Below are 16149 nucleotides of genomic sequence, written 5' to 3'. Positions count from 1 at the left end.
TACAATTATCACCACATCAGCACATTTATTTCATTGATCGTCTTTTTTGTTTTTAATTATATCAGAAACAGGAGAAGCAAATCACAGTGTAAGAGAAATAAAGAACAAGCATCATATAAAAACACAGGAAATACAATGCTTGGAAGAGAAATATATGTGACACTGTATAGAAAACGTAGAATTGTATAAATTGTTTGCTGATACTTTCCAAAAATCCTCTGTACAGATCTGTAGAATTATATCTTTCAAATCTCTCTCCTAACAGTCCATTTCCTTAACCTCCTTGAAAGACAAGCACATGCACACTGAACAATCAAAAAACATATGGTATATATTTTCATGGACAAGAAAAAAAATGGAAATGGTATCTGTACTTCAGCAATAGAAACTTCTCCATTAGAATGTAGATAAATGTAAAATTTATATTGTGAGAAGACACTCTGGCCATCTGAAAACAAGACCCAAGTTTTGCTGCATTTCCTCTGCAGAAAGCCTGTCAAACTCAGGATGTATAGTAAAATTCAGAGGGTGCAATGGGACATGATTTTTGACAGGGGAGGCACCTCAGTTCAACTGGGAACTTTACAAACTCATCTCTTGATTATCCTTCTGCTTTTCTTTAACAACTGTGACTGTCTCACAGATCTATGCATGCTAGTGGTTCTGTTGGGCGTATTTTATATTTGTATACTACCGAGAAAGAACAATGTAACTACTTTTGGTACTTTACTATTAGATCTTAGCACAGTTTTTGCTTAAAAGGAGGACATTTTGTACTCTCTGAAAATTTCCCTTTAAGATGCTTGTGTCAAGTTTCTTGGTTGACCGATGAAGTACCTCCTAAATAACATTACTAGAATTACTATTTATTGTCTTTATGGTTTTGAACTAAAAGAGGGGAGATTTAGACTAGATATATGGAAAAATTATTTTTACAATTAGGGTGGTGAGGAGCAGATTGCCCAAAATGGTGGTGGAAGCCTAATTCTTGAAGACACTCAAGATCAGTCTGCTCTGAGCAGCCTGATCTAGCTGTAGGTGTCCCTGTTCATTGCAGGAGAGTTGGATGAGATGACCTGCGAGGGATCCTTCCAACTCAAACAGTTGCATGATTGATTCTATTACTTCTTTCCCAGCCACAGCTTCATTATAACACTTTTAGCCATGTTTCCAAATTATATGTTGTTTTGTCAGTTTTTTCACAAGGACTAGGAAAAGTGAACATATAGAAAATTACTTTATTAACAACTAATCAGCATTACAAAAGTAACAGTCAGAACGTGTCCACCAAGATTGGAACTATATCCTCATCCTGTTGTGATGTTACAGTTAGGTTTTAAGCACATTCTGTGAAAGAGTAATCACTGACCAAAACAAACAAACAAACAAACAAACAAATAGCTTTTCTCATAGTATACTGGTAAAATGAGTGATGTTTTCATTTCAGTAATCCCATTAACTGCTCCTTATCACAGACGCACAGAATGGCTTGAATTGTGAGGGAAATTTCACCAGTCCCAATCTCTGCCAAGGGGCAGGGCTGCCCACCATGAGCTCAGCTGCCCAGGGCCCCATCCAGCCTGGCCTTGAGTGCCTCCAGGGATGGGGCACCACAGGTTCTCTGGGCAGCTGTGCCAGCACTTCACCATCCTCTGAGTAAAGATTTTTTCCCAACTTCTAACTTATTTTTTTTTTTTCTATTTCAGTTTACAGCCATTTCCTCTTGTCCTATCACTACCAGACTCTGTAAAATGTTACCCTCCCCTCCTGTTTATAAGCTCCCCTCAAGTGCTGGAGGACACAATGAGGTCTCCCTGAAACCTCCAAGATAAAGAAGTCCAATTCCCTCAACCTTTCTTTATAGGAGAAAAGTTCTTACCATGCACTTCATTCTTGATACAAAGTAAAACTATGTTTCTGAAACAGATCAATAACAATTGTAATACCAAATGCAAATAGGCTTCTGTTGATCACAATTTAGTTAATATTCAAAAACCTCCTGCTTAGCATAAAAGTTCACTACAACTATCACATGCTGCTTAGAAAAAGTAGATTTATCCTTTGTACTTTCTAAAGGTAGACAGCTTGTTATTTCTAACCCATAGTGTTTAACCTTCTGTTATAAACTAAGAGGTGTGGTTTTTTTTGGTTGAAAGCTTACTTTTCTAATATTTTCTCAAGTTTATTTTTGTTTTTTGTTTTGTTTTGTTTTGTTTTGTTTTTCTTAGTGAAGAGGTTTTTAGTAGTTTCTGCAATCTCAGGGAGACTAGATCAATGTTATTCACTTGATCTGACCAGAAAACAGCTGATTCACTCCTAGTATCTTTTTGTCAAATTAGATTATGGAAAAGTGATAAAAATAAAACCATGTTAAAAAAAATAGGCATTGGAGGAGGCTACAAAGCTGACACTTGATGAGAAAATTTATCCATTCACACTGGCCGCTGATTTGCTGTGCTGGAATTTGTTCATAGGCTTTGCAGTTGAGGCGTTAATTTCTCCTAATTGAAAGGGGCTTTCTTATGAATCATAATGATTTTTATTTTTATTTTTTTCTGAGCAACACTTCTTTTAATTCAGCCACTGAATATTTTTTTTTCTCCCACTCTATCTTTTGGAAGACTAAAACACTGAAAGAGCTCTTGGATTTCCCACTGAACTAAACTTTAAGCTCCCAAAAGGCACAGTTTATTGGAGCTGGTGCCAGAGAGCTAGAAACTCTTCACTTCACTGCCACCATCAGATATTGCCTGCTTTGTATAAGAGTTTGTTGTGGAGATCTTGCCAAAAGAAAAATGTTTCTCCTTCCATTATCACAACCAGATACTGGGAGGTTCATAAGAATTTATAATGCCGCCATTTCTTTTCTAAAATGCTTAATGTTGTTTGCTTTTTTTTTTTTCCCCTCCCTCTTTCAATACTGTGATCACACATCTGACAAATCTAATCTTGTGCTTTAATCTTGGGGTATTTTTGCTATATTTTTCACTCTTTGCTTTCTACTTCCCTTGTTCATGTTCTTTACTTTCTAAATATTCTAAATATCAGTTGATACAGTATTGGAACTTGTGCTTGTCTTCTTAAAGAAGTCTTTTAATCCTTCCAAAGAATTTTACTATGGATTCTACTGATTTGGATATGGGTCTGCCATTGGAATTCAAAAAGCCTGGCACCAATTCTGCTGTGAAACTGAGAATTCAAAATGATATGCATTTTTCTTAAGCAGATGATTCTGTGATAGGTCTGAGGACAAGTTGGAAAATTAGTCTGTGTGTTCACATCAGGCACAGCTGTGATGGAGACAAACATGAGCACTCCTACAGAACAACTAGGGCAGGGACTGGAATGCGTATCACTATGAGTATAAGCATTTTGAGAGCTCAGCAGTAATTGTTTAATTCTACCAACTCTTAGTAAAGGAAATATTAAATAAATTAATTAATTAACACCACACTTTTACTTAATTATTGAGTAGTATAGGATAACTTTAGCTGGAGGAAACTGATGTATAAAGCTATGCATTAAATTCTGGTGGGGATTTGGAGTTTGTAATTAAACCTTACCTTGACTTAAAAAAAAAAAAAAAAAGGAGTATGATAGTTCCATGTTGCTTCTGTACATTGTTAACAATTTAATGAAGGCTGTACCTCTTTGTCTCTTTACAACATTATACATTTTAAGGAAAACAATATTTCATTTTCCCAAAATGGGGAATATCAGATTTGATAGTCAAAAAAAGCTGCTGACAGACCCTAGTCCTTTACTCACCGTAAAAAAAGAGATTGCTCCTACACTGCTCTTCATGAAAAGCTGGATGAATTGGTATTTCACTCTACTACATTTTTAATAGGTATAGCAATCTTCAAAATTTTTTAGGGGATAAATATGCTTACCCAGAAACAAGCTCCAAAAAAAAGTTTTTTAAATGCATGTAAGAAACACAGTTGCAGGAAAAAAAGTTGGCCCTGGAGCTTGAGGCAATGGATAAGACGCAAGGGAACTGGTTTCTATTCCTCAGTCTGCCGGAGCTGTTCTGTGGTACAGCTCATGACCTAAATAAGATTTTAAAGTTTGCTACCAACTTTGGCTGTATTTCTTTTCTCAATGTGGACGGTAGCAATACTTGCCTACCTCATAGCTGCTGTATCAAATTCAGTGATGTTTGAGAGGCAAACAACAAAGTCCCTGACCCTGCACCTGTGAAGGAAGAAATACAGGGGTTTTGAGGAGCCAAGAATTCACATTGAAAAGGAAGAAATGAATTTCTTTAATCTCTAGAAAATTGAGAGAGTTGAAAGAATTACTACATGGGCTGTAAAAGCAATCAGTATAGATGAGACCAAACTACATTATTATGGCCTGTATCAGGAAGTTTATGTATGGGTTTACATTTAAGGAAAGAAAACAAATGTTGGAAACCATATGGGTAGGCTGCTCCCTAAGAAAGAGAAAAGCAAGTGCCATTACACAGCAACTGGACCAGGGGCTTCCCCTGCCAGGGCTCCATCTCTCAGTGCCATAGCGAGGGGAGAAGGACAGATTTGGAGACAACCATCATTTTCTACCATGAGTCTAGACCATCAGACAAATTTGGAGTCCAAGGTAAAGCTGGAAACAATCTACATGTCAGAGACAGATTTAGATCTGGTGAAAGAAAGCTGGGTCATATATAGTTGGTGGTTGTTGGGCTGCTCTATACTGAGAAGACAGGTCTGAGGACATGCTGGAAAATTAGTCTGTGTGTTCACATCAGGCACAGCTGTGATGGAGACAAACATGAGCACTCCTATAGAACAACTGGGACACGGGGAGGTAGGGCTGGGAAAGCCCTGATCTACTGGTCAGGTGCAGAAAATGGCTATTGGTACTTTCAGACTACTAACAGTAGATTTCAATTGTTGGCATGTTTTTGACTTCCAGTATAACAACAGTGACACACATACTATATTTTAAACGGACAGATATTACTGTTTTTAGTGGGATTATTTGCACAAGCATGTTCTCACCAGAAATACATAGCTAGTATCCATTTTGCCACAGTACTTCATTTTTATCATGACAATTCTATCCCTGTTCCCCACAAAATAGTAAAGAAAGGAGATATTCCCAATTAATTGTCAGTCTAGTGGTGATAGTTTAGATTCAATGGTCTCTACTGATTAATATTTCAAACTAGGTTTCATATTAGACATTTAAAGGTATGGTTTGCTCATTTAATCCTAATTGCTAGCTACAAAATAAATCAACTTTTTTTGTATTAATCATACTACTTTACTTTTAATGGCTATATTCAACGATCTTTTGGTTCACTGAAGCTGCATGTATGTCCTGCAAGCTAAGTCCTTATTGCTCAGGGCAGTCTAATCCTACCAGATATTGATCATAAGAGATTCCTAATAAAAGAGAACTAGTCAGATCATATGGATTATGCAGTCAGATATTTTACTAAGATTATATACTGCAGAGATTTATACTGTGTACTTTAAAATGTAGTATTGTCAGTAATATGGAATAGAAACGTATATGTATAAAACAAGTGCATGAATTAAAAGGCAATAAGCCATATTTCATCATTACATTGACCAAGCAGAAATTGTTAATAATTGTAATGGATAGATTACATCTTAGGATATACAAGCCGTTATAAGCAAACATTACTGCTATTTCCATGACGATGAAATATCACTCATAATTAGAGGTTTAGGAGAAGAGAGATTGTGTAGTGCTAGTACTTGTCATTACCCTTAAAAATAGGATAAAATCAAGGTATTTCATAGATACAACATTTGGGATTGCAAAAAAGAAAGAGCAGGTAGAACCTTATTTTGAGCAAAACAAAATCAAGAGCATGCAGAAACTGAATAGTAAAATATTTTAGATATTAGGAATAGAGACTCACATCCATGAAAAATAATTTTTTAAATAAGTATCTTTCTCCGCAAAAGAGAAATACCAATGGAAATGCATTGGATTTCCTCTTTTTGTTATTGAATGAGATTTCACATAAAGCTTATAGAATAACTTATAGCTGATGCTTATTTAAACATAAGCTTCTATAAAGTTGAGATAAAATATAATTTCTCCCTATGTTCACCAAGGTAGAAAATTTTTATTCTTATGCTTTTTGGTCACAGAAGCTAACAGTAATCATGAATTCTCATGATATTTCCAGTAGCTGTAGTAAAAAAGATAAATAGGAATTAAAGGTTGTTTTTGTAGGAGAGAATGCCCGTCTGCTGCCATCTGGCACATGGCAACAAAATATAATGGAACATTAGTGGGAAGGTTCAACCTCTGTTACCATACCACCAACATTCGCCTCTGATATCATGGGCCAATATCGTAAAACAGGAGGTATTACATTTCAAGCAGCCCTTGTAAAAATAGTTCAAGATTTCAGGAACATTGATGAACAGAACTGAAGAAGCAATCATACACAAAACACAATTCTGGCTCCCTGAATGTGATATACCTTCTTGAAAACTGAAGGCTTTGAGGGCTACCAAATAAATAGAACAACATTTTTCTAGAAGTTTATGAGACTTGGCTCCTACAAATCATAGACCAAAAGCAAAGGGTCTGGAGGGTGTAACATTATATAATAACATTTTTCAAGTCAGGTATTATGAATGTAAATGGGGCCATATTTAGAAGAGATTATTTAATAATTTGCAAACCAATGCCAGAAGCATAAGTAATAAGCAGGGAATTGGAACTGCTTGTTTGTTAAAGCAAGTGAATATCATAGGAGTACTCTAAGTTGGTGCAAGCAGATATGCAACAAGAACTGCTCATATTATTGGAGGGGATACAGAGGCAGAGAAATACAGGCATTCCATATTGTTGTCTGTGTAATTAAAAGCACAGTATGTAAAATACAGAATGTATCTTCTGACCAAAAAAAAAAAAGAAAAATGTTTTCACAAGTATTAGCATACGTGTTTTGATAACCAAAACTACTTAAAAATTATTTTTAAAAATGTCTGGAATACATGGGAAATCTGCTTTACATGTGTGAGTTTCCTAATACAGATAAGGAAGTATGGACAGAACAAGGTGGAAAGTATCACACTATCAGAAAAGAAGTCACAGCTTAGAAAAGTACCACGAGTTTCTTCTGAAGCACAAGCTATTACTCCACTCTCTGTAGTGTACACCACTTCTGTAATGGCTTCTTGTGGAAAAGAAACAGTGAATATTGAACCAAAGTTATGGACTTTCTCAACACTAGCTATATTATTAAAGGTGGACTAAATCTGGTATACATTAGCAATTCCTACACACTCATACATTTCAAACATATTTACTACTCAGAGTTACTCAGGGGGAATTCAAACAGAGAAAACTGAACAATAGCTATTAAGAAAACGTTATCATTATCAAAAGGTCTATGATGTATAACTATAAAAGAAAGCGTTTTTATGTAAAATTCTCATTGATGAAGCAAATTTAAACTAACACTTTCACTTTCACTAAGAACATTTATGCATTCAGTTTCTCAATCTGTGATAGATTTAATACTTTATTCCAACATTATGTAGGAAAGATGTCACATAGAAATTGCCAAAGTCAAGTGGGCATTTCTAAGGGGTGAGCCATATCATCCACAAATAAATATCTAAAACAGGTAGGATGAATTGCACCTTGGAAGTATCTCCCTCTTTTTTTCCATTAACTGTAACTAGTGCTTGGATGACTCTCAGAAATAGAGTGGCACTGACAGCTTCAGACTGCAGCTAAACCTCAGGTCTCAAAACCTAACATTGCTTTAAATGTTCTACTACCTGCAGTAACCATTGAAACTTAGAAACCCTAAAGATCCCTTACCTTCAAAAAATGTTATTAGGAAAAGGTCAGAAATGTGTGCTACTTGCCTAATTTCTCTGTCCAGCCGAACATCCACTGAGGGAGAACATATACTTTGTAAAATTGCTTCTTGGCTTGTAGGAGAAATTGGTACAACCTGTTTTCTGAAAAACTTGGAAATCTTTATTGACTTTGAAATTTTTTCTTGGTTGTTTCAAATAATCTGGGTCAAGTTAGAAATTTTACCATGTGCTCTGTTGCTGCATTTACTTCCTGTACTGGGCTTATGTGGCAGGGTTTTGCAGTGGAGTGGCTGCAGGAGTGGCCTCTGTGGTGGCAGTCTAGTCCTGAAGGATGGACTCTATTGTACTAACTCGTGTTGGAGAAAGTTCTGGAGAAGCTGCGGGAAATCCACATAGGATCAGTTTGGGAAGGATGGCACTCTGTGGGAGGGACCCCATATGAAACAGGGTAACAGGGTGACCATGAAGAAGCAACAGAGATGAAGCATTATGGACAGACCACAGCCCCCATTCCCTGTTCTTCTGCACTGCTTGGGGCAAGATGGGTAGAAAAGGGTAGAAGACAGGGAGGTATTTTTAGTTTGCTCCAGTCTGTTAGCAATAGCCAATAAATTACAATAATATGACTTATGTTGAGTCTCTTTTGGCCATGACAGTAATTGTTGAGGGATTTCCATGTCCTAATCTCAAACCACGAGATTTTCTTCCATTGCACTTTCTGTCCCTTCTCTGTTGATTAAGGAATTGAGAGAGTGGAGTTGTGGTGCTGAGCTAGCAGTGCGAGTAAAGCCACCACATTTGCTAATGGTTTAATTGCATCAAACTATGTCAGTATTTATGAAAACTTCAGTATCCAAGAGTCAATCTGTTATCAGCTAAAAACTATGAATAGAACATACAGTAGGGGATTAAAAAAATAAATGTTTACCTAAAACAAAATTCAATGTCATTTTTAAGAAAGGGAAGTTATAGAAAACATACCTGCGAGAATACAGACAATAGGAAATTATTATTATTTCAATAATCCTTCAAAATAGCAAACCACATTTCTCAGACTTCCTAAATGCAGAAAGGCCAGCAATATCATGTTAAGATTTAATCCTGTACTCTGCATGAACTCTGGGTATATTTATCCTTATTGCAGTACACTGCAGTATTTGGGCTTTAGGCTCTTTTGGGGTTGGCAGGACGGGCTTGGATGAGATTTGAGAGGAGTTTAATGAATAACACAATTAACTACCTTTTGTCACTAGGATTATTAACTGAATAAAACCTAACTTACTGACCCAAATTCCTCTTTTCTACACTTGTAGGAGCTACTAATCTGATCGGTCAAAATCCTTCAGCAACTACTCTCTATGACAAATATCTTCACATTATTCCTTTTTATAAAGCGGAGAAACAAAATATTTTTGCATGTATTTCTGAAGCACAATCTCGTTTTGTATCCTGTATTTGTATTCTTTCCAAAGAAGGAATGTGAATCTGATTATAATTATTGGCATCAAGAGTTTGCACTCATTCATCTACATTGCAGATAGCACAGAGTTATGAGACTGTGAGGAACTGAGATTCTGTCAACACTTCACAACAATCTCTTTCCTTCTCACTTTCAAGTCCACAATCTAAGAGGTTGAAATCCAGTTTCAGGAGCAAGTAGTCACAATGGGGACTACATCTCTCCCTTTAGATCTCCTCACATTATACTTCGCATTCTAATTAACGCAAATAATATCTTCCAAGCTAGATGAATTGCTACACAAGCTGGGAAAAAAAGATCGTCCCCAGGCACCCTACACAAAAGACTTCTGTAAATACAATCTGTAAATCCCAACCAGTACTCCTCAAAAAAGAAATAGTTTATATTTCATCCATTATAGGACTCATCTCTGTACTCTGATCTTTATATTTTACGCTGCTTTGTACAGTGCTGTAAATTTTCTGATAAAACTTGATAAGCTAAATTATATTGTATTGTAAAAAAGGTACAAGTACAAACAAAAAATAACAAATAATAATAATAACAAATACTGTGTTTTTTTTTTTTAATTATTCTGGAAATTTATTACTCAGTGAAGTAACCGGTGACAAAACATTACTCCAGAGAATAATGTCATTCATGGAACATTCATGGAAATCCTACTAGCAGGCAAAGAAGTAAATTCTTGAAAAGACCCTGTATTAAGAGCTTTATGCTATGGTGAACAATTGAAATCATTGTATAATACAGTTAGTCCAGCTTTACTTGTACAAAAAATAAATCCCTTAAAAGTATTTTCATCAAGTGTGGAACAGACAATATTGAGAACACTGAGTAGGAAAATGGGTCTTTGATGACTTGAACCTACCGATGGAGTACACAGTCCCATTCCGACTATTATACTTCCTTTAAGATAATTCTTGGGTAAAAACACAGATTTGTTAAGAAACTGAAGCTGTCTACCAAGTTGTGCTTAACATATATCAAGAAGCTAGTAGTAAACTACAGAGTACTAAGCATGAATTGCATTAAGGGGAGAAAAAAAAAATTAGCATAAAGAGATATTTTGTACTTGTCAACAGAAATACCTGCATTTCCGTCACTCTCTTAGGAAAGTTTGCAAGGAATTCACTGAGTAAGGTACTTTAATTCCTGAGCCTGTCCTCTAAAAGAATGCTGTTATGGGTAACTCTGGGTAAATTCATTACCAAGACAGTAATTACACTGGCTTCTAAATAATAGATAGTACATGGACATTCTATTTTTGTCACATTTTTTCCTAAGAAAATCTGAAATTTGTATTTTCATTGCGTATCTCAGTCAACAGATTAATCCATAGGACATTGTGTAGAAACAGTACGTATTGAATCCATAAGGCTAGCAAGAGGCCCTTTACAGCCTAAATACTTAATTCCAGAGAAAATAGAAACATAGCAATATTTTGATAGCTAGGTCAAGATACTACTGGCCAAAGATGAAGTTCCAGTGGTAGTGATCTGATTCAAGCAGAACGTGGCATACTATTGCTGTATAAGGTACTGCCAAAAGTAATATAAGATCATTTTTAGAACCACTTCAGACATGCTCTCTCCTAAGGGCTAAAATAAAATTTCATTGTCATAGAAGAAGTCAATGACCTACTGGTATGTTCACATGGAAAATGTCCAGATAATAAAATAATATACAATAATCTTTTTATCAAGAGATTGATTAGGTATTGATATTTTGTAGCATAAATTATGCAATAAAGTATGCAAGAAAGCTAATAGACAATCCAAAATTATTTCTGATGTTGAAATAAAACAGGACTACAGATGTTCAAACACTTTGAACATCTCCAAATCTTCTACATCTTAAGGCAGAATATTCATATACAAAGTTTTCTATGCCAGAAGAAGTAGGCCAGGAAAATAAACTTCGTACAGGCTTCAAACACACTGTAATGTAGGATTTGCCCTAAATAAGACATAAAGATCCAAACAGAATTTGATCTAACTAAAGGAAAAGTAACCAGCATGACTCATATCATGTCGACATTCTTTTCTGGGGGCCATCACTGCATCCATCAGTACCAATTAAGGTTTTTTAAAAAACACAATTTTTCCTCCATTTTATCCATGAATCAAAGTCCAGAGTTTCTTCACTTGCCAATCACCTATTTGAGGAAGAGACATTAACCTTAAAAGCACTAAAGCACCAATTTCTGTAACAGACACCCAGGCAGAAGGAAGCAGCAAACATGCTTGAGTTGCACTGTATCGAAGCTACATACTCATCTTTGACTGCTGCTGCCACCAAATAAGGAGAGCATTGACCGAGATCATTCTGGAGGATTATAAATCCTTTTTCAAACCTCACTGTAGTCTGCCTATTAGTGAAAGCTTTGTGAAGAAATGTCTTGATATTATGTTCTGTTTCCAACCGAAAAAGAGGAGAAGCAATTCTAGAAAATGTCAGAAAGGCACATGAAGTGGAATTGGATTACATGTGCAAAATTAATGACATCTAACATTTAATTAGCATCATAATGCCATCTATTGCCTGAGGAAAAAGGATAACATGAAAAATAAAGCTGAGAAATTCAAGACTAATAAAAGAAACCCAACCATATAATACCAATTCTTTACTACTGAAAAGTATTCTCAAAAAGTGTCATGCAGTTGAGAAAAAATCCAATTGTGCTTTTCAGGAAGCTCAAGAAGTTCTCCTTCTGTCTCTTATTACATAATGCCAGAGCTGAGGGATGCTTAAAGGAGTGAGAGAGAATGTCACTGTAAGTCTGCAACAGAAAAAAACAATGTTTAAATGGCACTCCATGGCAGAAGGTGAGATATAGTGACTGCTATCACCTCTGGTGAAGCAAGTTATAGATGAAACTATTATTTTTGATACCAAATTCTTTTTTATTCCCCCCTCCTCTGCTGCTCAAGAACTGATAACGGCACTGGCTGTTACACTGCTGATTCTCTGAAATTCAACATGAGACAACTGTTCTCTGCTGCAGACTTTGGAAAGCCAGCACTTATGTCAGAAAAGTCATGTAACTTAGACAAAAGCCACAGTCACATTCTTTTTGGAAAGTTATTTAGATAAGCAAGCTAGTTAACAGCTCAGATAATCAGTGCAAGTTAAATTGCTCCACTTAATACATGGTATGCTAACACTAACTTTGCAATCTAAGTTAAAGTAAGCCAAAGCAAGACAAACTAACAGCTCAGATAGATAATTTTCATCATATTGTCTATCAATGACATGATTAAACATTATTTCAGAGTTTGGGGATTATCCCTTAGTCCTCCAACTTTAAAGAAAATACAGAAGTTGTATTAAACAGTTTTTTGAATATTGAAGAAAATCTTGCACCAACATTTCCCACAATGTCCCATGGATGCTATTTCACACTTTATTTACTTCACAATCCTCAGAAGGATGCCATATGGTGGTGATAATTTTCTGCACTTGAGCTTCTCAGTTTGGTTCATGTACTTCCTCCACTGAGATTTCAATTGTCAGCTAAAGACAGGCTCCAGTTACCTGTGAAAAGTCCTTTTTGACAAGAAATTTTCCCCTGGCTTTTGTACACATCTTTTTGAACACTTTAGTGCTTTCATTAATTGCTCTGGCTTTTTCTCTTCTCCTCTGGCAGATCTCAAGGTTCTGAATTTTTTTCCTTCTAGCATCTTTTCCTTGATCTCTATAAATCACAACAATTCTTGGTACATATTACAATCAGGTTCTTTATATATAAATTCTATAGACTATTTTATATTATTCTGAATGGGCTTCTGAACAGGTATTATGTTGCATCTCAGCACATTGTCTTAAATATCCTTACTTCAGTGGGTCTCTTACAGCAATGTAGTTAAAAATACCACTGTGGCATCTTTTCTTTTTATTGACTTCACAGTCTCTTTTCCTACAGAAGAATTCCTCAGAGTCACATTAATATAAACTATTTGGTTTAGGAAAGTAAAGCCAAATTTATCCATTACTTTAATGGAAGTTTTCTTTCCTTTTCTGTCCTTGTGTAACAAGGAATGTATTAAACGCAAATGATACAACAATACAAGTAATTTATCAGGACTCTCTGAGATGAAATCCCTAACACAGCATGGAAACCAGAGGACAAAATCTTCAAGGCTGCCTGAGCATTACTTGATTAGTTTTATGCTATAATTAAGCAGGAAGTTCTAGTCTTTGTCTTAGTGCAACTGGGTGGTAACTTGAGGTGGTAGAAATTATGGCTGCTTGTTATGAACTGGCAATTATCTCCTTTATCATGTGTGCTTTGTGTTGTCAGAGCACTTTCTATTTCAGCATAAAGGATTACACTTGAAATTCACAGATCACATGGAATCAGACTTCTGCATCCCCACAGAGCTAATAACAATCTGACATGAAAAAAATGTTCTGTACCTTTTAGGCATATGTAATGCTTCATTTTACCTCTCTGAAAATAGGGAGGAGAGAATACACATGGCATCATTAAGGGTTATGAATTTATCTCAACGAGGATTGAGTAAACTTTTCTGGTAGCTTGAAATAAATTTCAGATCATTTATTACACGTTTTTGATTCTTTTAATATATATATATATATATATATATATATATAAAACATAACTGTAATTTCTGTTCTGAAGTTAACTGCCAGCTCATTTCAGTGACATGAACAACTCAGAAAAACTTCAAAGGAGCACACTACAATGGAGTTAGGTAAAGTTCTGATCCTTTTGAAATTATCCAGCACTTGCATCTAGGCAGTATAGTAAGTAAAGCATCCACAATATAATTCTGCCTCATCATTTTCCCTACCTTCATATAACAAAAAAACTTAAGTTTTTAAAAAAAATCATCCAAAAACTAAAATAATTTTAATTAAAAGGATAATGACAATAACATACTGTTAGTTGCATGCAAACTGGTCCAGATGTGGTTGCAAAATGGTCACGTGAAACTGGCCATATAGAATGTCAGATATCTATCAAAATGCACTACAACTTTAGTTTTACAGTATCTATTCCAACTTCTCTACAATATACATTCTGCACTACCTCAAGATGCACATTTCTCCTTTACACATGAATGAGACCAAGGAGAATAGGGAAGAAACCCATTAGCCCTTCAAAGAAAACGCAATCCTGCCAAGAAGAAGCTATCATGTATTGGGAGTCAGGAAGAAGGCATGTGAATTGTTTAGGAAAGTTTCTTTTCTTCTTTTATTTTTTTTTAAACATTAAAGCTGTGTAGACATTTAAATGTAGAACTTTTGAAGCTGCAGCCTGAAGAGTTCTGTAATGTTTCATCTATTTATTAATTTTAGAGCTCAGAGACTTTGTTGAATGTCTGGAGAAGCTTGTTTCCATAAAAATAATGGCATTCAAAAATGCCAGAAGTATAGACGATGTGACAGGAAATCACCATGATATTTCTACTGGAGACATTTCAGCATTTCTACTGACCACACATCACTAATTTGCAGGAATATCAATCCACTGACATGGAATCAGACTCTTGAGCACATCAAATTAAGGGGACAGAAAAGTTATTACTGACACTTTGGTCTAAAAAGGTATAATGGAGATAGGAAAGGAGAGGAACTCCCCCCCCCAAGCACTCCCTCAGCAATTCCCTAGGTCACCACCTGCATTTCTCCTATATTTATCCTGAAAGAGAAGAGAAATTAAGACAGTGAGAATATTTCACAGTGTTATGCTACTCTTAGTTTCCTATCCTTTCTCTACACTTTTATATAATAAAGCTTAATAGATTAATTTTCTGTTTTAAACAGGGAACTTGACATCTAAGTGCCTTCACATGGTGTCTGTGCCATGGTGGAAAATGAGCCCACAGTGTCTGAGTGGAGCTATTTACTAACGCTATTTATCTCAGTCAAAACAACAATATACAGAAGCAGAGCAGCTACCCAGAAGCTATGCTGGATTGAATGGGTACATGGATCATGTAAAGGGTAGAGCCCTAATTATTAATCTTTGTAAAATTCATGATGCACAAACATAGTTGTGTATGTCAGGGCTCTGACAAAAAAGCTTAATTCATCTTCAATTTATTAATAGAGATCTCTGAAGAAAAGTAAAGTGGCAGCAATATTCTCATATATAAGACAGACATAAAGCACTGTTTGATTTTCTGGACTGTGGGCATTTCCAAGATATTTTTCAGATAAGGACAAATGAGCCTTGCCAATTCTTTCACGTAGCCAGTAGAAACATGAACATATAGAACCAGAACAAGATGCAGCAAGGAACTAAACTGCAATTTGTTGCAATGCACTCAAAGCTCATGAACTAATTGAGGGTGCCACTGTCAACACTTGCATGTCTTTTCTAAGAGTACTACATAATCTTTATGTAACTATCTGGCATAAGAACAGAGTAAGGACACAATATATTGAATATCAGCAAAGCTCACCATCTCATTTTTTTTATTTATTTATTTTTTAAAATTAGAATAAACTGTAAATAGAAGTTCAAATATTTTCTTTCCACCTCCCAAAGAATGTCTTGCACATCCTATGGGATGTGCACATCTCACTTTGGAGACAATTGTTCAATGGCCTCCTTACTCAGCTTACAGCTAGTTGGGCATACTTGAACTCACCAGCACCTGTTTGGATTGCAACATCGACAAAAGGTAGTTGGTGCCCACTTGCAAAAACACATACCTTTCAAGAGATACACTTATAAAAAAGACGTATGCTTAAAGTACCTAGAGTCCCTTGGCAGTCATTTCCCAAGACTAGAACTAGCCAATTCTATCCAGTTTTTCCACTAAGAGAAATGCAAGTAAATAAGTAAATAAAAATCCCCTCCCCCCCTCA

At 35.6% G+C, this 16149-nt stretch overlaps 1 protein-coding gene across 1 annotated transcript in view; it reads right to left on the bottom strand.

Annotated features, from left to right (window-relative positions):
• The window catches only part of GABBR2 (gamma-aminobutyric acid type B receptor subunit 2), a 441895-nt gene that overhangs the window by 233159 nt on the left and 192587 nt on the right, over window positions 1-16149 (bottom strand). The window lies entirely within an intron of this gene.

The sequence above is a fragment of the Tympanuchus pallidicinctus genome, unplaced genomic scaffold (assembly GCF_026119805.1).
Source record: "Tympanuchus pallidicinctus isolate F22 unplaced genomic scaffold, pur_lepc_1.0 scaffold5, whole genome shotgun sequence".
Taxonomy (NCBI): Eukaryota; Metazoa; Chordata; class Aves; order Galliformes; family Phasianidae; genus Tympanuchus; species Tympanuchus pallidicinctus.
Note: the sequence above shows the minus strand (reverse complement) of the source record. Positions and strands in the feature narration are given on the sequence as shown.